The sequence below is a fragment of the Rhea americana genome, unplaced genomic scaffold, assembly GCF_003343005.1.
Source record: "Rhea americana isolate MKP2758 unplaced genomic scaffold, rheAme1 scaffold_7, whole genome shotgun sequence".
NCBI lineage: Eukaryota > Metazoa > Chordata > Aves > Rheiformes > Rheidae > Rhea > Rhea americana.
Window position 1 is genome coordinate 7,756,073 of NW_028186867.1, and position 23,648 is coordinate 7,779,720.

At 39.3% G+C, this 23,648-nt stretch overlaps 1 protein-coding gene across 2 annotated transcripts in view; it reads right to left on the minus strand.

Annotated features, from left to right (window-relative positions):
• Positions 1–23,609, minus strand: part of JADE3 (jade family PHD finger 3) — a 69,484-nt gene extending 45,875 nt beyond the window's left edge. The window contains exons 1-4 of one of the 2 annotated variants that reach the window (XM_085321438.1): positions 23,572–23,609; positions 23,063–23,202; positions 22,832–22,854; positions 4,740–4,792 (exon numbers count right to left, since the gene is read on the minus strand). The gene's annotated coding sequence lies outside the window, so the exon portion shown is untranslated. The remainder of the gene's footprint in view (positions 1–4,739; positions 4,793–22,831; positions 22,855–23,062; positions 23,203–23,571) is intronic. The other variant, XM_085321439.1, reaches the window with a different exon arrangement.
• Between the last annotated feature and the right edge of the window lie 39 nt (positions 23,610–23,648).

The following is a 23,648-nucleotide window of genomic DNA, read 5'->3' on the forward strand; positions in this document are numbered from 1 at the left end:
CAAACAAAAAACCCACTATCTTTTCCATGCTGTGAGGATAAAGGGCTATTGCAGCTGACCTTACAAAGCTTGCAGGTTTGTGTGATACTGAACCTGACTGAAACAGGTTCCTTCGTCCACTGTCCACTCTTGTACTGGGATGAATGGAAATGCCCACAAGCCATGGATGTAGGGGAGGCAGGGGTGTTTCAACACATTTTTTTTCATAGGTAAGAGCCCCAAACATGCTGCAGCTGCTGCACCCAAATCCCATATCAGTAACAGCAGTAATAAGGTATCTGCTCAGAAACTGGGGGGGGTAACAACTAAAAATGCATCTGTAAAATTGAAGAAAAAAAAATAAAAACAAAACAAAAAAAGCCCCCAGAATTCGTATCAAGCCTAGCAGATTCGCATTTAAAGCGGAGTTGCACTTAGGACYCCATGCCACAACGGAAACATGACAGGGAGTCCGTATGTTTCATATACGCCATTTCAGTTGGTTGTGGGGGGGCTTTTCAAAACCCGTAAGGAACTCTGCTTCTCTGCAGGCTCCTGCTCTGAGCAGCCACAGAGAAGAGGGCAGCCTGCAGCTGAACAGCTTATCAGAGGCTCTGAAACTTAAAAGAAAGCACAACTGAATCTGCATGCCGGCTTTGGTAGAATAAAGTTTTTCAAGATGCTGCTTCCACCATCTGTTTCCCTGTTGCTCCCCGTTAGTCGACAGCAAAGCTGTCYGGTTATTTGTGTTGAAGTTTATGGTCTATGAGCAGCTCAGGTACAGGCAGTTCCCTCCACCGTCCCCTGACGGGGAGGCTGAATGCATCTGCTCGCGCCAACGTTAACATTGGCTCCAAGTTAACACACGCACAGCCACAWCAAAGCATCTGAGGGACACTTTTAGGAGGTCTTATGTAGATGAAAGTAAACACATTAACTGAATGCCTGTAAAAATGGGGTCCTTGAGCATTCCCAAATCAAAAGTAGTAGAGGCTGTTTTATGGGGAGAACGCCACAGATCACTGCATGTTGATACAAAAGAAGTTCTTCTGACAAGGCCCAGAACAGTAATGAAAAGCAGCAGTGATACAAGCTTCTCTACTTTCATTTTCTAAGTCCACTGAGCCACAAGGAAAAAGCTCTATGGATGAGCAACACCAGTTGATCGATCACTCTTGCAAAGAGCAAGAGAGTATCTTCTCCCCCCCCTCGTAGTACTGGAGAAAAAAGTATTGTAGAAATAGCAGAATATGAACCTATATAGCTACATTTATATCATAAGCATTTCATATCTTTAGAATGAGAGATTAAACAGATTGAGATTATCCAGAAAATAATCTAGAAGGGCGCAGGTTTAGCTCAGTTGGTTAGAGCGTGGTGCTGCTAATGCCAAGGTTGTAGGTTCAATCCCCGTAYGGGCTATGCTGAGGGTTGGACTAGATGACCTCCAGAGGTCCCTTCCAACCTTACCATTCTGTGATTCTAAGAGAGGATGCAGAATGCAAGAGATCTACTGCAAGTGGAACAGAGAAGTGAACATGGTGAAGAGACCACTCACTATTTCTGACGGCCCAAAAGCTAGATACACATGGAGTTACAAAGCAAAGGGAAGTCATTAAAAGTAAAATTTATTTTGCACAGAATTAAAGAAACTCACCACTATGGTTTCAAAATCACATAGATAGAAAAGAGCTGTGCAAATGGAGGATCAGTCAATCTTCCACTCAGAAATCACATGGTCAAAATTTTACAGGAAACTAAGTGTATACTGACTTTATAATGCTTGCTTTCCCTAGGTGTCCACTGTTGATCATTATCAGAAACAGTAAGTGCTCTAATTCACCAGGGAGCTCATATGAAACAAGACTTGCTCATCACAAGTCACCTCTGTCCATGGGATTTTCATTTCTTTAGTTTTGTATTTGAACTAAAAATAGTTGTGCATAAATATAACATGCCAGTTCCCAAACTGGACTCTGCAGACTGGACATCAAATAGCTGGTCTACAGGGCCATAGTGAATAGTAAAATGAGAATGCTTATCAGATAAAATTTTGATCAAGCTGAGCACAACAGTCAGATTCTGATGGTTGACATACTGTTGCCCTGAAGTTTCTTAACCATTGTTCACTGTAGACAACTATTTTGGTCAAAATGATTAATTTTAGGTAAAATATTAGATAATTCCCAGAGTGTCACTATGTGTTTTCAATGCAAATTAAACAAACACACTACGCAAATACAGCCGATGTACACCTTAAGGCATTATCCAGTCTGGATTTTCTTTTGGAGAATCCAGAGGAACAAGAGGAGAAAGAAAAAGCATCCTAGAACTACCCGAAACGTATGCATGCATGTGCACATACATATTTGTAAGGGTTTTTGTTGTTTTTCTTTTTTTAAGACCGTAAATTGAGGAAAAGGAAAGCATTGGTAGTCTGTCTTACAGTACTACCTCTGGAGGCATAGGCATGCCTTCTATATATTAAATACATTAGTTTTAAAATTATCAYTAAGAATCATTAGATTCACTGGTGAAATACCCAGTGAGTTCTACAGAGTTATTAAGGAACTGTTTTAGGAAAACAAGTGCTTTGAAATCTCTGTTAATCCAGYGTTTCATAACATTTTTTAAATTAGCCACAAAGAAGCAGAAGCACACCTATCAATATCTATTCCCACCTCCTATAGTCATCTCAGGATCTAACATGAATATCTACTTTTATGCCTACATGCATAGTTGAAAACCAGGGTGTTAATCTATTTTTCAGAGGTTTCAGTCAAGCTTCATTAATGCATTAGAGAACACACTACAGTGAATGTGCTGCAAAGAGTTAAAAATAGCTGGATCAACTTTAAGCTAAGTAGATTAAAAAAAAGACTGTGAGAATTTCTCAAGACTCAATCTTTCAAAGTTTCCAAATTCAGAAGACGTAACAGCTTGATAGTTAAAATTTTTTACAAAGCTTTAATTATAGCATTCCTAAATTTCACCAATATGACATTTTTGTAAGTGGTACATTAGTAAGCAAATACTAAATACAGAAAAACAAACAAAGATTTATACCCATTACTTATTCTTCCTTATTTTACTCCAAGGCTCTTACTCTGCAGAGGTTTAACTTAGCAGAGCTTTCAGTAATTACATTTGCAATTCCATATCTGAAGTGCAAGAATCCGCAATACCTTCATTTCCTGATGGAATGTGGATACCATGGTGTTCTTCTGTGATTTCTTATACCTTTATTATCTGAACCCTTTCCACAATACACGTCTTAAAGTTATTTTGTCTTTCATCTTGYTCGCAGAGAAATAACCCAAACATACTGCCAGCATTACGCTGTTCAATGTCTGAATGCAGTAATTAGTAAACTAAAAACTCTTATTAACCCACTTTAACTACTAAATATGACCTTGTACAGATCTGACTAATAAAATCCATGTCTCTAATTAGATTGACCACCCTTTTGTTGGGCTTTATAAACAAATGTTTAAACTCAAGTTAMAATTTTCTAACTGTAATGGCAAAATACATTACATTTTAGTCCTGCTAAAAGCACAGAATCAGTTAAGAATAGAGAGACTGATGCTATCCATTTTTGTGTATCAAAATAATTGCTGAGTTTTATCCCCATGAAGACAAAGGGATGATACAAGAGTAGTCAAGGCCAAAGCTTTATTTGCAGAAAATCCTGGGAYGATATACAATAGCAACTGAACTCAGATGTTCAGAGGGCTGCTGCAATCTGTARAACTGATCTCTAAAATCAGAATATCTGACATTATAAAACAGGAATACAACTTTTTTCTTTTTTAACCACTCAAAACAGAAGCAGGCTTTGAACTGAAAATCCTGAAACTGAGTTGACTACATCCCTTTTCTTCTCCACTACTTAAAATCTTTGGTAGTCAACCAAACGGCTCAGCTTTGCTTTACTTTCCACATCAGTCTAAGAGTAGAATAGGTAGTATAACTTGCATTAAGAGAGGGGTTTATAATCACATTAGAGACATACAACAGAGACCAGCTACCTCGGTTCACTGGACAGCTTGAACAAGGCTGCATAATGAGGTACAGGTGTTGGCACTAATTAGGAATACCCAGCTCGCTGCTGACATCAGCCCCTCAAAGCAATGACTGCACTTTAATCCTTTAAACCACATAAAAGGCAGGCAGAGAGCAGGCAAACAAACAAACAAAAAAAATCTGAAAATGGCTGGCAGAAAATAGAAATATTTTCGCTTACTTAAGGGAAAAAAAATCTGAAGTGTCAGAAAATTGCAGGAAGTTTCCTGCGAAGCATCTGAACACACAAAAGAATCTAAAYCTTGTGCACAATTCAAGTTTTTGATTTTAGTAAGCGTATCAGTGTACAATATTTATTCATCACAACAACCAAAATCTGTATCCACAAATAAAAGTACTGAATAAGAAGCAGTAGAATAAGAAGCAGTAGAAGCAGCACATGTAAATGCTGTGATAAATAAAATTAGTCCCTCTATGCCTACAACATCCAGGCATTCCAGGATACAAGACAAATTGTAACTGAAATTACTACAAGCACTTCTGCTGGAATCTCATTGTTAACAGCTTCTTTTATGACTTCCTCTCCTTTAAAAGACTTAATATTCCTTTAAAATGCACAAAGTTTTCATTTAAAAATGTGGTACCTGAATGTTGAGGGTATATAGGTTCAATTTACACATTGTAAACACCAACACACACATTTTATTTTAAATATCAGTTCCTCCTTCACTTACATGCCAGGTCATGAGGTAGATGTTTTCGCTTCAGCTGATGACATCACAAGCTCCTAAAAAAATGAAAGGAGTGCTATTTAGGTAGTAGGAGTGAYATCAGGCATTTCACATTTGAGCTGCAATTTATTTTTTGGCAAGTAAGTGAAGGGTATATTTTTATTACAATTTTCCAAAGAAAATTATAAATCTATAATATAGATTAAAACCTTAGATTCTGTAATTCACACTTAATACATAGAAAAAATAAAATGTGTCAAGTGTACATACCTATTATAATATGAATGTAGAAGGATTACAATTAAAATGAAATTAAATACAAATACTCTTAAAAGCAAACTGCTCTTCTCTTAAGATGAGTAGGAACCAACTTTAGCAATATCAATAGAACAAAACTTGTGTGAGAATATTCTATTTTGGGAATATGAAACCAAACTTCTAGATAACTGCAAGTCTATACAGGTGATTTATGGAGTTGACACGATCAAAACATTGAAACTTGCCTTCTTCTATACGATCATTTATGAACTGAATATGCTTATAAATTCATACAAAGGCAAACCAAAAATAAGTTTAGAAAGAAAGTTCCATGTAGCTCCTGCCTTAATTCCTCAAGACATTCCTTTAGACTTCTCCTTGACAATCCTGGATAGCTCAGCTTCCTTGGCAGGACTTCTGCTTACTTACTCTTTTTAATCTAGTAACTACCCTTGAACAATATTAAGTGTGGGAATAGAAGGAATTTTTTCCTCCACTAACTGCCTATATTCCCTTCTTGTATGGTTATGCAAACCTATGTTTTGCACCCTATTGTAACAAACATGAGAAAAACATTAAAATTGTTGCATCAAACAGATTTGTAACAACACTTCTTGGAGATGTCAGCTGTTATATTAGGGTCTGTCCTGGCAGTCAACGCGCACCATGCCTTTGAGTAAAATAAAATRAAATAAAAATATTAAAGAAAAAGCGAACATGCCTTTGAATAAAATAAAAATATTAAAGAAAAAGTGAACAAAACTAGCACCAATACAAGCTAAAAAAACAAAGTGTTAGAGAGCAGAAATTCAAGTAAAAACCAGGAACCAATAACAATGTATACTACCAAAAGAACAAGAATAAAGAGAGGGAAGGGGAAAAACAGCAGTGTCTTTCTAACTGAAATAAGACAGCTTCTCTGCCAAAGTGTCGGCACTATGCTGTAACATTTTTGTTTCCTCACCCTTTTGCAGTACAGAAAAAGGATACCACCACCCATCTACTAAGGAGTGGCAGAGATCCTATTACTTAAGAACTATTGTTGCTCAACTTGCTCTGTGGCAAAGGAAAATATTGCTTGTAATGTGTAGAAAATATGTAACATTCATTATAGCTCTTGTATTTCAACCTGACACACTTTTAAAGTTTTAGCTATGCTCATTTACTTAAAAAAAAAAAAATCAGTTTCCTTTTACCAGCTCTCTGGCAGTCTCTGGCTATATTTATGTTAAGCAATTAATTTTGAGCAATGTGAGAATATCCGTAGATCAAAGTAGTAGCAGTGCCAAGGTCGCTGAATCATGATACGTGGGTCACATTTTTACTTCAGATAAGCAGATACAATCAGCCCCCACCACACACAGGCCCTTTTGGATAGCTTCAAACCATATCACTGGGAGATAAAGTGCATTTGGCAAAAACTTCGAATGGAGCCTCCAGTTTCCATCAAAAGGAATCTAGCTTGCCTGCAGAAAAACACTGCAAATTGAGCCAACACGCAGTAAGTGTGGATGATTGGAAGGACTCACTTCAAAAGCACACTACTGCTCTGCAGCAAAACCCTAATACCAATGCAGCCTCCACCCCCCAGGTAACGAATACAGAAGGTCTCATCCACAAAATACACTGGGGGAGAGAGGGCACTGGGAAACGAAACAAAAATTAATCAACGTCTGGATCAATTTTTCAAATGTGACTTTGAATAATTTTTTTCTTATGCAACAATTCATTATGGTATAATTCTTCAATGTCTCTATTAAACCCCTTTAATGTAAGTTTTTCACAGAAATACAAGCAAAGCCCTGGCAATAGCAGCTCAAATGGCATTATTAAAATGCAAAACAGCTTACAACTTTTAAGTGTGAACAAAACCACAGCTTTTGCCTTACAGCTGAACCACAAAACTAATACATTTTTGAACTCTTCATCAAAAACAGATTTGTTTGCTCAGTTAAATGCCAGGATGAACTCTGAAATACCGAAAGGTTCAACTAAAAATCTTCTTCTCTTTCTCTGTTACATAGCATGGAAAATATAGGTAAAACCACTTCCCTCCTTTATTTGATAAGCAGTCCTAACATACTGATTCAAAACCAGTGAACTTAATCATCTCTGATTAACGAGCAGGGGGCTCTTCTCCATTACGTAAAAACCAGAATGCTCCCCAGTCTGGAAAGGCGCCAGCCCACCCACCTCCCCTTCAGTAGCAAATTCAGAGGAGGGAAATTACTGGAGAGAAAGAATACGCAAGAGAGAAGTATCATCCTCTCTGCACACGCTGTACCAGCCAACTCTGGATTTCTACTCCCTCGGCACATTTGAAAAAGCAACTGGGCAGTGACTGAAACAGCGACACAGAGGAACAGAAAAGACAACGCAGAAAATTTTTTTATAGAAACTAAAGAAAAGATAGATAGGAAAACTTAGAAACGCACAATAGCTTTTCATAAATATTCCCCTGAAACTAAGCATCSACAGGAGGAAAGAAAACATCTGTAAGATTTATTTCTTAAAACGTAACTTTTAAAAACAGAAAGTCATTTGGAACAAAGATCTATTTTTGGAGTTATCACTACTGTTTCCTTCTGTAATTTACTCTACTACTTACCAACAGCCAAGCCTCCAAAACAAAAACTGCACTGGTTGAAAGCTGCATTTCGTGCTTCTTTCCTTAACCATCCCAGATGCTGCACTGCCATTTGCAAAAAAGACAACAGAAGAAAGCTCTTCCAGGATGCTGGACAAGGGCATCAAGACAGGACCGAGTCTCTGCCATTCCCAAAATGCCTGTTCAGACTGTGTTTCACAGAGACTCCTGAGCCTCTCCAAGCAACCCACTTCTGCCTCATGCTAGCCTTACTGCCAGAAAGCTTTTCTTGGTGCTTAATGTGAATKTCTCTCTTGACACAGCTGAAGCCCTTCCCTAGTTCACCAGTCTGCACTGGGCTCTGAAGAGATGATTCCTTTCCTCTTTTCAGAGTTAACATCATGTTTGAATGATGCTCTTAAGATTTTTGTTAGGAGGTCTCAGCCTTCTYCGCAGACTAAATACATTCATTCTTTCAGTCTCTCCTCAAAGACAATATTTTCTGCGTATCTGCCACCCGCTGTACTCCCTAGCGCTGGGCCACAAAAACAACATGGGGTTGGGATGCCCATATCTGGGCCAARTATTCCAGCTGAAACCCTCCCTACGCAGGAAATATTCTTTTCCTGTTAAAGAAAATCATTCTTTCCCTGTTACATGAGTTAGAGATGATTATTTTGTTTACACATACWACTATGCTTTCTGCAACTACACGATCCTGTTGACTCACATTGTGCCTGTGACCCATTACCACCTGCACAACCCTTTCCGTAAAGGGCTGGGTRCTTCACCAGTCATTCTTGCTCTATATACATGCAGCTGAGCGCTCCTACCTTGTAGTGCAGGACTTCCCGTTAGCCCCCTACTAAACTGCACCCRATTTCTTTCAGACTATTTCTCCAGTTCGTCAAGATAGCTATAAATCCAAAGCCTCTTCTCAGACAGATGTACAGCTCCACTCAGTTTTATCCAGAAGTTTATTAAGTGCAGTTGTTATTCCTTCATCCAAGTTATTAACGGTAATATTAATATTGGACCTAGGAGAGCCCACTGTTAAATCCCACTCAATTCATCTGTCTTGTTGAAGACTGATGAGTTACTACCCTCTCAGTTTTCCAAAAATCTTCCAGCATTCCTATAAGCAATTTCATCTTGTCCACATTAACTTAGCTTGCTTCTGATAACATCATACATCACCTAATACACAATCCCTGTCTCACAAACAGCTCTCAAGACTGCATATCAGAAAGCTGGTCTTGTGATGCTTCGTATCTCATTCAAAATAATCCCACAGATGAAGCAACAGCTTCATATAAGGGAAAGGCAGTAAAAAAATAATTTTATTTCCAATTTTTTAGACTGTTCTAGATACCTAACACATGTGGCCAGTTTCCCAAGGACCACCAAGTTATGTCCCACAGACATCTTACAAAAGGCAGAGCAAGATTTAGTACTATCAAGACAGCATGGGAAATAAAGCCAGTATTCCTCAAGATTATATACAGATTGTAGTATGAAGTAAGGAGGCAATGGCATTATTCCCTTTATAGTTCTGGAAAAGTCAGAACAGGAACAAGTATCCAAATATTAAAATAGTATTCACTGTATAGAACTGAAGAGATGTGTTCAAGCAATATGTTYATCCTATTAACGAGAAGACTCAAAACAGAAAATAAAATCACTAGGCCTTGAGAAAGTCTTCTAAACTCCTTACTAAGTATTTGTAACAAACAGGATTGGATTTTTGCTTGTTTTAAACTGTGATCTTGCACCTATTCTTCATGAGTAGGTAACAGCAGTATATACAATGGATATTCAGAAGTCCTTTAATTTTTACTCTTTCTTCTCATTGGCTTAAGCATGAAAAACATTCAGTATAAATACACCATCTTGTGAAAATCTGAAGATATCCCACCTTTCCTTAATGTAGGCCAGAAAGGCAAGAAGCATGTAATAGAAAGCCTGCAGTCTTCTATCATCTTCACTTCCTTCCACCATCACAAATATATTTCATTACACCTTTATGCAATGACAAGCCTAACTTTAGTGATAACCAGTAACTTAATAATTCCCAGTAACCAATTAGAATTTGCAGGGAAAACTATTTCCCACAATAACTTACCCCATTTCAGACAAATAATGTAATAGGATGTCTAGAATGGCAGGTTTCGTAAGACAACTAACAAGTAACATCAAGCCATTTAATGAAACACTGTGGAGTCTTGGGCCCCAGGCATTCAGATGGTGACCCAATGGAAGTTATTTAGAGTGTACACAGTGCCAGTCATTCTGCAAAATACTCAAAACTTTTTATTCTTTGCTTGAAATTACTTGTTTCACAATATAATTAATATGTACATGCAAAAAAAAAAAAAAAAAGTGATTTGGCAGCTGAAACAACTGCCTTACAGGGAAAAGTTAAGATGACCCAAGTATACCCAAAATTTTAAGCTAAGCACCCGAAGTAAGGTGCACGTGAAGCTGTTTACATTCTTTATATACTGGAAGAGTATTAACATTAGCAAAACAAATAAATTAGTCTGTAAAAGATCAGATGCAAAGAAATAAATCTAAGAAAAAAAAAAAAATTAGGCTTAGGATCAAGGAAACTTCCTGACACTACTGGTCTGTACCCTCAAGGGAAGAAATGGAAGCTGCAGCTTTTAACATTTAAACAAAGACTGGACAAAAGTACTGGTAACTGCACTGCCAAAAGAACATGTTCCAGTTCAGGGTTTCTCAAACCAGCCTGAGGGAAAGGCAACAACAAATGGGACCCAAGTATAAAAAGCAGGACTGCACAAAGCCATTTGTTTCGCCTCTTTGGGCTAAGGACTGCACATAAGCATACAGACAAGTTTCCATGGAGTATCAAGTCCTGTGCATGAGCTACTCCATAGCATATAKGCATACTGGTACATGTTGATGAAAGCAAAGTAATCTGAAATAGCTTATTGCACCGTTTACCTCTCCCCCCACCATCACAGAGACACAGATTTTGCATATACGGAGCAAAGCTATGATATACAAATGTATACTAGGACAGTTACTATGCATCAGTTCAGGTACAAGTACCTGCCCACCTACTTCAATATCAAATTTTAAGTAGCTGTATTACTTCAGCCTGGTATGGGACGTTCCTCTCTGAGGAGTGCGCATTGCCAGAGGCAGGTTACACTGCAATACAGGAGAGTGCACCAGAACAACAAGAAACATGAATGCACACAGCAGAAGCCTGCAGGAGAAGAACTAAATTCAGGTGAAAACGTTGGGAACTCACAGGACACTTCCTGAATCCAAGACGACTAGAACAGAGCAGAGGCAGACACGACAACTGTATTTTGGTGCTACCTACTACAAATAGCCATAGAACCAAACTCTGAGCCACAGATCTTTAAAAATAGGCTATTTATGAAGAACTGGAGYCCCTACAAAGCTCATTTCACTCTCTCAGGAAAGAGAATACTAGGTATCTTCCTTCTGGCCACAGACTCTTGTCAGCAAGTCAGTCTTTAACAGTCAACTCACCTCATTCAACTTGCACTTCCTGTTCTAAATAGACACAGTTTTACATCCATTTCCTAAAGTTAAATGAGGAGGGTACTACTTCATTTTATCTTCCAAAGCAAGACTCAAGTGAACATTTCAGAAGCACTAATCTAGATGACCTAAAAGTATCTTTTCCCATAGCTAATTTCCATTATTTAATGCAACTATATTTATGCACATTTATGGACATCCTTAGTAGAGATCTTAAAATAAAAAATAAAATGATTCTGCAACTGTGAGAACTTCTAAAATATCGTAACAGATGTTATGTTTGTGATGGCACAGCCACGCTGTTCTCATACGCTCTGAAGAAAGTCTCATGACCCTATAACAAACACAAGAGAGTCACAAACGCTAAAAGGAGTATCACTGTTTCTTGTTGGATTCTCCAGACACTGACTACATAAAAGACCAAGGGCCAGATATGGGACCGAGGTAATACCAAACTATGCACTTCAGTGCCTCCAGTCAGATCTCTCAATCTGGAGCTTCAAAACCAAAGAAACAACCCTTGCCCTTCCCCCCCCTACACACACACACACCATAAAGCTTAAATTCCCCACATACCAAAAAACAGGATTTTAGAATGGGACTCAAAGTACCCAGCGCATCCAGTTTATACACTAAAGAAGGAACTATGTCTGAGATCCCTTCTCTCTTGGATTCAACTGTTGGTGTGCAGCCCTGTAAACAGATGCCTCTGGAAATTCAGATCCATTCTTGGACCCTTCTTCCCTCCTCTCACACGCTCACTCTCCAGGCATCCAGTTCAGTTCTGCATAAGGCATCAGTAGTTACTCCCCTTGCACAGGCAGTCCCTCATTTTACAGCTCATCTTCCTAGCTCTCCTTCCACTCACCAAGATTCAGCTCTTCATCTCCACGCTCAACCCCAAACTCCTCCTCCCTCCAAATTCCAGCTCCCAAACCTCAACTCCTTTTCCCTTGCCAGATCCCACTGCTGCTGCAAGCACGGAGCACATGAGCATCTGCAGCCATCTCCACCTCTCTGCTGGAAGAATGGTCTGTGCAAGCATTTTCTAGTCTGTTTCAGGTTGCCTGACTTCAACCACCTATTCACAGGATGGTCACAAATTGATAGCTAGTGTCAGGCAGGGCTGGTACCTCAAGTCAGAGGTTTACAAAAATGAATGGTGCTGCTGAGTCCCTGTTCCTCTTGTAGTTAATGTAGACAKGAAAAAAAAAATAGCTGATAGGTATTATCTAGTTGGAGAAAAAAAAAAGGATTACAAATATGTTATTTGTGGATTACAATATAAAAGCCACCATGAAAAAGTAACACAGTGTCCATACGTTTGATACCAGTCAGAGCTGGATGACAGTGGTCAAGCAAAGATTACACCTCCAGTTCTAGGTGGTGGGTGCTGACCAGCGTATAACACACTGGTACACAGAGACTATAAAACATAAGATTATCAAGAGAAGAGAAAGTACAAGAAAGCTATCAGCATCTGACACTTAAGAACTGCCGCATTTTATTTTTATGGTTATTCCAATGAGCCATTCACTCTGATTAAGAACTRATTTAATATATTTGATTCCTTAAAAAATTCTTCTAGTCTCAAAGGCATCTCAGTGTCCACTAAAAAAGAAAATCACTCTCACGAACAGCCCATGTCATATCAGAAACTTTGGTCAGTACTTAAACCAAAAAATGAACAGTTCCCATAGAAAAAATATGGGCAAGAAAAAGAAGTAATAGACCTTTAACTTCACTTGCTCATCACAGTGATTTAGAGTACTTTCAACACCATTCCTCAAACTGGGATGTCAGTATTTCTGGGACTTCACAAGGCAAGGCTCCCTGTTCTCTCTTGGTTAGAAATCTCACCATCACACTAGCGCTCAAATGACTGCCTCCCACTACAAAGAAACCTCATAAATAAATAAATAAATAAAAGTACCCACACTTTGTACTCTGACAGCAAAAACAAGGGTTGGAGCACAATCAAGATGACAATTAATGAAGCAGTAGACAAGAAAGCACAGTAAATGAGATGATCAACTTCATCCTTTGTGGCTGCAAATTCCACAGCAACAACCAAAAAATGAATTCTGCCTTGCAGATGATCTTAAATTGTCAAAGAGGGCTTTTTTATTGCTATGAATGAGAAACCTGTGTCAACTAATTCATCTTTTTCAAAGCCATTCCTGCTCAGTCAGACAAAACAAATGAGAAGTTCTGAGAAACAAGCAGGAAAATTTTGGCCTCAGTGGAGTCAGAAGGAATTAAAGTCAGTGCCAAAACAGAGTCAGAAATTAGCAAAGATATTCATCTGATGAATTTGTTAGAACTCCTACGAGATGCAAGTGATTTTATTTCTTCTCCAATTTTCCTGATTCACATGGATCCTAGCCAGGGGGGAAGGCGGGGGGCAGGATTAAGCTATAATGTAAGAGAACTACTCTTTTAAGCATCCTCTGCCAGGAAAGCTTGCTTTCAAAAGAAAAAATGTGACCTTTAATAAAATTGTCTAAAAGGACAGACCTTTAGAATTTCTTATATTTTATTAAAGTTAAGATTTCTGCTTTCCAAAGCTGCTACCTTTACAGACACGAAGTTTTCGCTATTGTTTAGAAAGGGTTTTAAACAAAAAATATTGGGAGGCTTCAAATCAAGTTCAAAGAAGCACCTCCGTCAAATCCAAAAATGACRGCAYGCGACACTGCCCCTCAGGATCCAGAGGTACCTGCGCACTTCAGGCACTCAACAGCAACAACAGCCTCTACGCAATACCCAAAATCCACAGGTAATCTGGGGGGGGGGGGGGGGGGGGGGGGAGTTTGCTCCCTGAGAGTCTTAAGTCACTTCTGCACTCCTGAAGCATGAAAATCAGTTTTCAGTCCTGAAAAGCTCAGAGAGAGCAAACACCAGAACTGAATTTTTTTCTCTTCTTAAAATTGCCATCACACAGCTAAAAGAGTGTTCTGACCGATGAAACCTCTAGAAGCCCGTGAGAGAGCATGAAGAGGTGCACGTGCTACAGAATATCCTGATGCAGGACAGAAGCACTTAAAAGATAGGTCTAAACATGGTTTACTATGGCTAAAGAAGCCTGATAAGAGAAAAAACAAGCTTAATTTCTACAGTCCTTTTTGCAAGGGCTGATACTAAGGCTATTTCTTCCAAATAAAATGTATACGACCAGTCTGATCATCATAATGTAGTTACACTAGCACAACTCTTTCATCAAATGGTTAGACAAGTAGAGGTTTTTTTGACAGAATAAACTTAACATAGATTCTCCAAAATTATTTTAAGGCAGAAAGAACACAGTATTTTAACAAAAATATTATTGTAGGGTTAGAAAATTTGGTAAAAGCTTTGATAACAAGTGCCTCTGAAGGCACTCTGGGGTGTTCAGAAAGTTACTCAACTAAGCCAAAGCCTTGCCAAGCTCTTGTTTTTCCAGCAGTTCCTCTCGATTCARGAAAATAAGTTTTTTCACTGTTGAATTATTTTGTGCACAAAGTAAAGCATACACCAACACATAGTACTGAAGTCAAACATACAGATTCAGCTAACTTAACCAAACAGAACTTGCATAGGCACATGCGTAACAGTACTGAAGAAGTTTGTGATAAATAAAAACAGCGTGTACATTAATACAGATGTTCACTGAAAGAGTTTTGTATCATATATGATTTAATTTCTATGAATAATAAAAGAAAAAAAAACCACAACTTGATTTTTCAGTGGATGATGCTTTTATATACACATACACCAGCCAATAAATACCACCTCACGTAAAACGCACAGGGGAAAACATTTTTATCAGACCTAGCAAACCTACAAAAATGTTGTTCAAAAAAAATTCCATAAGGTTTGCCAAAACATTTTCAGACTGCAAGCAATCTGGAAATCCATACCATCTGGAATTTGGTACAGGAAAAAAATAAATAAAAGTAATTTGACTCARCTGATTTATTTGATCCCAAGACAACCATTAAGTCACTCACACCAGAAATGACATTCAAGGAAGAAGCTTGAGAAGTTAAGGGAAAGAGAAGAGACCGTATGGACATCTAATGAGAATTCAAAAATCCAAAAATATTAGAGATGTGTTTGGAAGAGGTGAGTAGGTGCTACAAAATCAAATTCAAGCTGTATATACTTCGAGGCTTTTTTTCCTTTTTAATTTACTTTTGACTTTCCCCCCCAACTCTTACCCCATTCGTAGCTCTACATTTCAAACAGCCTACTTGAATTCAGGCATGCAGAAGCAAACACACAGAAAACAAGTCTATTTCAATAATAAAAGTAAAATAGCACCTGCAAAAGCTATTAGATTCTATCAGTCCAAATTCGACTGCTTTCCCAGTTTGCTGTTACATAGACAAACTTCTGAAAATCTAAAACAACTAAACAAAAGACATTGAACAAATGATCTCAGACAGAATTTAACCCAGATTAATCCAAGTAATTGGAGTGAAGGTGTTCTAATACTGAGCTGTCAGGAATGCAAACTTTCTAGTAACTTTGAATTCACCTTGTACACATGCTCCATCTTGTACAATCTCCTGACATTTCTACATGAAGAAAAACAAAATCACACACACACCAGCTTTAGCAAAGTATTACATATATTCAGTTTTAAGCAGCAGAAGACAAAACAGGATACACTAAGGATCAGCAATACAAACTGTATTTTAATCTCTTCCTCTCTTGTTGATTTAGCCCAGAGCCCTTCTATTGGCAACATTTGTTCCACAGTTCATCTGAGCAGTTACTTCATCTCTGTATAGCTCTGATGAGAGCAAATCAGCTCTCTATCAAAACTGCAGAAGCATCCACAGATGCAATCTGCTAGTCACTAGCAAATCTTAATCATCACTGTAAGCAAACTCTCTTTGTACTCTAGCTATATTAAAAGAGGCCTGTATTTTGATCAAAAATACCATGCTTGCTGCCAACTTCAACACACTTGAACAATACCTGAATAAAGAAAAACTTCCTGAGGTTTCCAAAAACATCATTGGGAAATTATAGTATTAGATATTCCAAAAAAAAAAAAAAAAAAAAAAAAAAAAAAAAAAAAAAAAAAAAAAGTCTGGTGTATGCCAGTTGCAAAAAATAGTCCGTATTTTTATTTATATTGGAAATTTTGAATTATTTCATCTATTTTTTAACTATTTACCTGCAATATGGACAACATATTTTGCAAAAATAATTTCCACAGGAGAATCAACGCTGTTAAGCAGGAGTAAGTATTTCTTCATACGGATGTCAGTAGCCATTATAATATGATGCTTGCTCATAAGCAAGCATCATGTATTAATATCAGCTTTTTAGTTCCTCCTTCACTCTTAGCACATTCTGTTGTGGAACTGCAAGTTCAAATTTGTCAGGCAAAATGCTTCACTTGCTCCTTAAGATCGCTCATTTCATGCTACACTGGAAATGATTATGTTGTTAACATAAGGAAGACTGCAACTTCATTATCAAGTTTAAGTATCTGCCTTTCAGTTGCTTAAATGACAGTCAATTTGTTTTTTGTTTTTTTTTTTCCTCCTAGTAAACACAACTGCTCTTGAATTAAGCTGGACGTTGAAGAGTCACTAAAATCTCCCCTAAAGCGGGTTAATACTGGTCAGTGTTGCTGTTTTGATAGTATTCTTTCAGTTGTTGTTTCAAATTCAGTGGCTTGTGTTCTCAAGAAAAAACAGAAAATTATTTTCAATGCTTGAAATGAGTGTTACTTCTCCTTCCTATAAAACATTTCACAAGGTTTACATTTCGCTCCGAATTATCACACATTATCACCACTTCATTTCAGTCAATTACCTGCAGTGAAAAGAACCCACATGCATAAAAGCAACAAGAGGACTAMAAATTCACTGCTCCTCTTTCATTGCAAGTACTAGCAAAGTGGAAGAGATTACTCCTATTCGTCTTTCTGCCAAGGCTCCTCCTCACAACATAATTGCTGAGCCTACATTTTCTCGTGCATTTTCCTAACTCTCTCATGTGCTGCCTACTTAAGCTGCCTGAGAGGATTTTGTGTTCACTAAAGCCCAAACCTGTGTGGGGTATGGCACTATTTCAAATGATGAGTCCACTACAGCCACTTCAATACCTAGCCTGCAAATCAACACTAGAAGGATATTGAAGAGATACAAGCAGTTACAAGTGGAATAAAGAGAATTAAAAACCACAAGAAATTCCAYTAGGGACACTTCCTTTTTCCTCCTTTGTCAGGACACACAATTCCATATGTTACCACTATGCATGCAGTAGCTCAAGATTTAAGAATTTTGATGAGCCAGCAGAAAGATAAAATATTGCCATGCTGTTCTCCTATACATGATACACAGAGATTTAAATATTTAGTAAACTGGAAAAAAAAAGAGCACGAAAGAAAGGACCTGGGAGTCCTGCATGACAAGTTGACCATGAGCCAGCAATGTGCCCKTGTGGCCAAGRMGGCCAATGGTCTCCTTGGGTGCATTAGGAAGAGTGTTGTCAGCAGGTSGAGGGARGTGATCCTGCCCTTCTACTCAGCCCTGGGGAGGCCTCATCGAGTACTGTGTCCAGTTCTGGGCTCCCCAGGACAASAGAGACATGAAGCTAGTGGAGGGAGTCCAGCGTAGGGCTACAAAGATGGTCAGAGGGCTGGAGCACCTGCCCTATRAGGAATGGCTGCAAGAGCTGGGCCTCTTCAGCCTGGGGAAGAGAAGACTGAGGGGGGATCTGATCAATGTCTACCAATACCTGAAGGGAGGGTGTCAAGGGGATGGGGCCTAACTCTTTTCGCTGATGCCACATGACAGGATGAGGCAACAGGCACAAACTGAAACACAGGAAGTTCCACCTGAATATAAGGAAGAACTTCTTCCCTGTGAGAGTGACAGAGCACTGGACCAGGTTGCCCAGAGTAGTTGTGGAGTCTCCTTCTCTGGAGATATTCAAAACCCGCCCGAATGCGATCCTGTCTAACACGCTTTTAGGTGACCCTGCTTCAGCAGGGGGGTTGGACTAGATGATCTCCAGAGGTCCCTTCCTCCAGAGGTCCCTGTGAAAGCTCTGAATTCAGTTGGTTCTGATTTTCAAGTGCTTAAGAACATTCATGTTACCATAGCTACTTAACACTGCCATAAAATGTTTTTAGATTTGCAAAAAAAACTTTTGTCTAAAATTTGTAGCAGATATGCCTATTTAAAGAATTTCATTCATTCAATATTACATGAGGAACCATATACCAAAACCAGTAAGTTATTTAATTMACAAACATGTCCCATACAGAAGTTTTCCTTCTGCTACTTGATAATTCACCAACCTCAATATTCCAAAACCAGAACTAGTATAAACGTAACACACTTTGGAAAACATTGTGCAACACAGTTGCACAAAATWAGCTATTTGTAATAAAAGAATCCAGCAGAAGCATTTGTTTTGCACATTGTGGTAAGAGCACCACTGCTCCTTTTGCATTCTCCCAGATCTCCAGTGTCCTCCCCCAACACAGCACTGACTTAAGGATGCTGTTGGACTTGCTGTGCCTCAGATCACTTGCACACACATAAAATTGTTTTCTAGGATGTAGGCAAGAGTCTGAGCCTTTCACTGAGCAAAGGCTACCACACACTCAAGTGTCTGAAGTAAGTGTGACAAATCCTCAGAATAAGATTTTTTTTTTTTTTTGAGTGTAGAAAAGGAAAAAAGARAAGTATCTGGTCAGTAGAGTAGCTCTAATAATAAACAACTCTGTCAAGATTGTGTGACAGACATATTCATTTTATCTGTCAGGCATGTACATAAACATTTTTCTTAGCATCCCSCTACAGCTCTAATTAAAACACAAGGCAGTATTAACAACATGATATGTTATGTTCAGYCTTCAATTCAGTAAGTAAGAAATACAGCTCTGTTACGTAATGCTGCAACAAGTGTAYTTTAAAGAATGAAAGTACTCTTAAAGTTCTCAAACAAAGTTTAACAAGCTATGGCAAGTGTATCAGTATTTAATCCAGGAGAAAGTTATAATAAATGGCACCAGCAATCATAAGCTTATACTCCCACCTTCTCCTGCTACTCTTAACAGGATAACTTAACTGCCTGTTCAAGCTCTACAGCCATGTAAACAGCTCAAGGTCTCCCCCCGCCCCTTTAAATCAAAGTAAACTTTATATTACAGCTCTGCAAATGCAGAGCCCTTCATTAAGCCAAAGATCTTATATCCAAATATCGTCCCAATCTCAAGATTGTTAGTCTCCTACACACTGAAATAAGATCTTGAGTGCTGTAAGTTCAGATGCTGTCTAGAGAAGGGTGGCTTAAAAGCAAACAAATATGAAAGAGCCAACAGCCAAAGGAAACAGGGAGCTGGCTGGTTATTATACAGAGACGGGGAGGCAAAGAGAGCAATGTGAAAGTACGACCTCTCTCCATACAGTGTGAATACCTGGGCTGTCATAATACACTTCTCAGACTTTTTTTTGCCAGATATATCTTACAGGTGTAAAAATTTGAAGCACCAGTAAAAACATTATTTATAAACACACTTCTTTGGCATTCTGGACAACAAACAGTTGTATCCAGAAGTCAGACTGCAAAGGACATACATTTTAAAATGACAGTATCATTGATTATTTAATATAGATATATATGAAAGAAATCCAGAAATCCTTCCCCCTGCTTTTTATAAAAGGGCAACATTAAGTTATCTGTGTGCTAAAATGCAAAATCTTATACAATTATCTCACTTTTCAGAAGTTCCACCAAGCCCTACAGATCTCAAGAGTCTCCAACTCCTACCTGACCCATCTTCCACCAACACAAAATCTGCCAGAGGTCTGACATAACATTTTATACATCAGCTTTTGAAGATTTGAGTTAACATCTGTTGGCTCCCATTACATAAATACCCCTGGCAAGAGCTATTATTAACTTGTTGGTTTCCATTTTAAGTAAAGTATGCCAAAATTGCATTTATGTCTCCAACTACATGAAGCCTGAAGTGTTATAGGAACTTTAAATCTTGAGAAAACAAAGAGAAACACCATAGAATTTAAGGGGTATTATCTCTTTCTAGAAATTGCAAAGCCATTGAATTCCCTTATCTGTAGTCTCCCCCCCCCCAAAAAAAAAAGTGGAAATGGGGAGAAGTTGAACTTGCATGATCAAATGGCAAGTTTGGGCTAGGTCGATTTCTATCTTCAAGGCAAGAATTAAGCTTTGCTAGAACTAAGATACAGTGCAAACCAACCAAAAAAGCACAATGATACCACTGACCTAGACAAAACAGTAAGTTTTTGATTATAAAAAACATCAGAAGTATGCTATCCATGCTTAATAAGGTATTCACATTTCAGTTGAATATAATATACTTAATTAGCAAGCTGGCCTGTACTTTTTGAAGAGCAGACATAACATTTTACTATCAAACCTATTTAGGTAACAGCTCCACAAACCATGTACCAGCTTCTAAGGATTAAAGTAGAAAGACACACCACAGGTTAAACAGAAACAGATGTTTATACAACCTTTTTATCTATGGATCATAAAAGACACACTACAAGAATGTGTACACATTCCCATTCAGAAGATATCTGTAGTCTCACCTCACTATCTSAAAAAGTACAAAGACACTGTACCATACTCCTAACCCTCTGGRGTATGATGCTTAGAAATATATTTCAAAGACTGAAATAAGCTACCTCAACAGACCACGAGGAACATCTTAGAGATATAAATTCAGAACTCAAACTCAAAGCAGCTTGTATAGGGTTTAACTTTGTTTCTCATCAGAATGTCTTACAAATCCAGCAGGTTTCACAATAGCCTGGGACACCTGCTTTCACACCAGCCAAGAATTCAAGTCACTACTCAACGAAGTCCACATACTAGCTATAGCAAGTTCTTCGAGATAAAAGCTCTACAGCACTCAGCATGTGGTAGCTCGTACAGTAACTAAATACTTCCGTGCCTGTGTGTATGCACATATATAAACAAAAAAAAAGGGTAAAAACAGTACTCAAAAATAGCCTTTGTATAGTTTCCGGAAGAGAATCATTTAGCTCCACAAAAACTATTTGAAACTACGTGTATGAAAAAAACAAACAAAAAAAGCCACCCTCACACAATCTCAGGTATCCCAATAAAACAAAGATGCAAAGATGCAAACTTGCYAGTCTTCTGTCACTGAAATGTTGCTAGAATCACATAAAAGTTGGGATTATCCTAATATTACATTGAGATACTGTAACCTAAACTCTTATATTCACAAAGGACTTTCATGATTTTAATGAGATCCCAAATGAGTGTGTACCCTCGCGAACAGATGCCACCGCCTATGTTCTAGCCTCAGCTCTTTAGCAAATCCTTGCAGGTATCTGCTATGTTAATAAAATAAAATCAGGAGAAAAAAAAGAAGGAAAACAAAACACACATCCACACTTGTGCTAACTGACCCAACTCGGGATTTTTTGCTGCTAGGGATAGACAGGAGCACCTGTTCTGTAAAAGGAACCTAGAAARAAGTAAACAGCAAATGAAGGACAGGTAAATAGAAGCAGCTGTAAATATTTTGATGACTTTTACTGCATACAAAGCCTAACTTTCTCAGAAGAGAGGGTTTTTTCCTGCTCTCCTTGGAACTAAAAAACAAAGCATGTCATGTCTAGTCTGGAAGGAGATCAGAAGTTCATGTAAAAAAGTAATTTAGATCATAAAAGCACTAACTCTGTTTTAATTTGGAAAAGCACTTTCTAAACTGACGASACTTTAAACTGCATTTTCTCCGTCTAATATACACAGTTAACWTTTTTCTGGTGTCCTGATAAGAGACTTTGTGGCACGCTTGAAAGTTATGTCAATGCACATTCAGGCCTCTCTTTCTAAACCCACCTGCATCTCACATTTTCAGGTTAATTCTGCTATTGCTCAGATACACTCTCACTTTGTCTGGATTAGCAGGTGTACTTGAGATGCTCTTTAGAACAGACCACAACAAACATCACAGTGATATAAAAAGTTGGCAGCAGACAAAATATCTCACACACACCAAGGCAAAACACAGTTCTATAATCTTTCAGTTTTAGTGTAATGGCTCTTTTATGTTAACAGAGGTACAATAGCTTTCTAGTCTACTTTAATCATAGCATTTTCAATCAAAACTGTATGCTGTCTCCTGCATCCCATTCTCRTGAATATGAAATAACATGGCTTTAAAAATATAGCGCTAATTTAGTGGTACTCCTTTATTAAATATCCAGAATAAAGTCGACTGGAAAAAGAATTTGTCAATAATGGTTCAGCTTCTCAAATAATCTAAAATGCTTTTCAGGAAGTAACGGTACTTTAAAAGGAAGAAGAAAAAAAAAAAGTAGGATTTACTCCTCCCATTAAAATGTATTGTAAAACATACCCAACAACTTAACCTTCTCCCATTGTTCATCAAAGCGTTATTTGCAAGCGCCACTTTTGCTACACTCCGAGCCGCTAATCTCACCGGCTGTCACGAGCACACAGAATGAACCCAACCATTTTACAGAAAGTCCTTCGCGTTAAAGCGAAGGCCATCTGAGGGAGCGTTCATTTACCGAAAGGTTTCATTTACAGAAACCCAAAAGCAAGCGCGCGGACCTTCCAATTCCTAAGCCTACAGCCAAACGCGGCATCCGCTTCCCTAGTGCGTGAGGAGAAAAGGGGAGGAAAAAAAAAACACACAAAAAAAACTTACCTTCAGCACAGCGTACGCATAGGCTATGAAAATTAAATAAGAAATAATAATTAAAAATATTAAACAATTAAATTAACGACAATAAAAGGCAATCCACCGTGCTAGCGTTTTATTGCCAAAGTCACTTCTAGCAAGTTCCTCGAGGTATAGGCGAAAGGGGGGAGGGTTATTATTTTTTTGGGGGGRGGGGGTGCATCCGGGGGTGCGCGCAGCGCGGAGTCGCTCCCTTACCGCCAAGCTGCCGGGCGCGGAGGGCGCGGGGGCGGCCGCGGCGGGCGCCTCCCGCCACGCCCGGGCGCGCTGCTCCGCGGTGAGGCAGGCTCATGCAGACACCGGCAGGTCCTCACATCTCCTCGCTGCCGCTGCTCCCGCTGCAGACAAAAGGGGCATTTCACCCGGGGCCGCCTCCCGCCCGGCGCGGCGCGGCACGGCGCGGCACGGCCCGCGGGAAGGCAGCAAGGCGGCGACCCCTCGGCGCTCACAAAGCCCCGAGCCGGCCCCGCCGCGCCGCCCCACTCGTGTCCGCCGCCCCCCGGCCGGGGAACCGCCGCCAACTCCTCTCCCTCCGCACCACCTCCCGCCGTCCAACTCCGCGGCAACTTTTCGCGGCAGCGCGGCCCGCAGGGGCCGCCTCCCGCCACGGTCACGCGTGGGGCGGCGGCCCGGGCGCCCCCACCACCAGCACCTCCGTCCTCCCGCCGCCGCGGCTCCGCGCCCCCCTCCCGGGCGCCCCCACGTACCCCGGCCCCACACCCGCGCCGCCGGACCCGCTGCCTCCCCCCACACGCGGCTACTTCCTCCTCCTCCTCCTCCTCCT